Source organism: Empidonax traillii, unplaced genomic scaffold (assembly GCF_003031625.1).
Source record: "Empidonax traillii isolate 1590-97213 ecotype Southwest subspecies unplaced genomic scaffold, ASM303162v1 scaffold2104:size43075, whole genome shotgun sequence".
Lineage (NCBI taxonomy): Eukaryota > Metazoa > Chordata > Aves > Passeriformes > Tyrannidae > Empidonax > Empidonax traillii.
In genome coordinates, this window is record NW_020957297.1 from 41,997 (window position 1) to 43,075 (window position 1,079).

General features: G+C 60.9%; 1 long non-coding RNA gene across 1 annotated transcript; it reads right to left on the bottom strand.

Annotated features, from left to right (window-relative positions):
• Positions 1 to 245: 245 nt before the first annotated feature.
• LOC114071566 lies at positions 246 to 1,079 on the bottom strand. The gene is made up of 3 exons (XR_003574056.1): positions 1,036 to 1,079; positions 621 to 768; positions 246 to 374 (listed from the first exon to the last, which is right to left on the bottom strand). It is a non-coding gene; the product is annotated as an uncharacterized LOC114071566 (long non-coding RNA).

Below are 1,079 nucleotides of genomic sequence, written 5' to 3' on the forward strand. Positions count from 1 at the left end.
TGAGGAGCGTGTCCCAGACACACTTGCAATCTATTTCCAGCAACACATCTCCACCCACCAGCTGGCCGAGCAGGGCTTTAATGGTCTGCACTGCAAACCTGTGTGCAGAGCACAGCCCAGGTGATGCCGAGAGCCCTGGCCACAGCCCCCAGGACGTGGCAGGGATAGAGGACTGGGATGGAGCACCTGTTGGGGGCGGTGGGAAGGCTGCGTTGCTCCCGGCAGCGCCTCCAGAAGGTGTGGACCTCCTGTGACATCTCCTCTGTGCTGATGAAAACTTGGAAGAACAGAGTCAGAAGGAGGCGGGGGGAATTCTCCTTCACTCCACTAGGGAACCAGGACAGCTGGAGGATCTCCCAGAGTGCCACAGTTGCCTGCCAAAGACAAAGCACCCAGACACAGCTCTCAGTGCCCACATGTCCACTGGGCAGTGCCCGAGCATGGCAGGGAGAGGCCAGGGGAGACACAGGGGCCTCACCCGGCCTGATGCCCTTGAACCTGCCCTTATGCTAGGTTTGCAGCCCAGTGTCTGAGGCAGAGACAAGCAGTGGGGAAGGAGGACGGAAAGGCATCAGAGAGGCGACTATGGGGGCGAGGGGAGGCCAGTTCCAGAAACTCACAGCCAGGGGAAAGACAGCCGTGTCATCCCCATCAGAGGTGCATCTCCTGTGCACTGGCCAGTATTCCAGCACAAGGAAGAGTATCTGCAGCACCGGCTCCTGAGTTTTCCACGAGGAGATGAGCGTCCTCCACATGGTGCGAGCAGCTCTGTGGTGTCAGAACTCTGGGTCAGGGCGTGTAGGACACAGCACTGTGGCCTGGGCAGCTGCGGGGCCCAGGTGACAGAGCCACGGTGCCTTGTGGGGCAGGGAGGCAGGGTGGCCTCAGCACTGGGGGCTGACGTGCCAGCCTGGGGGAGACAGGAGCTGGAGTGTCCTGCAATTCTCCATCTCTCTGGTACACCCTTTGGGACAGGCTGTACGGGGTGATGGGTTCTAAAGGCAGGTGAGGCCTCAAGGCAGGTGGGCCCCATACCTGTCACAGGACGGGGCAGAGCGCAGGAGAGTCACTGCAACGTC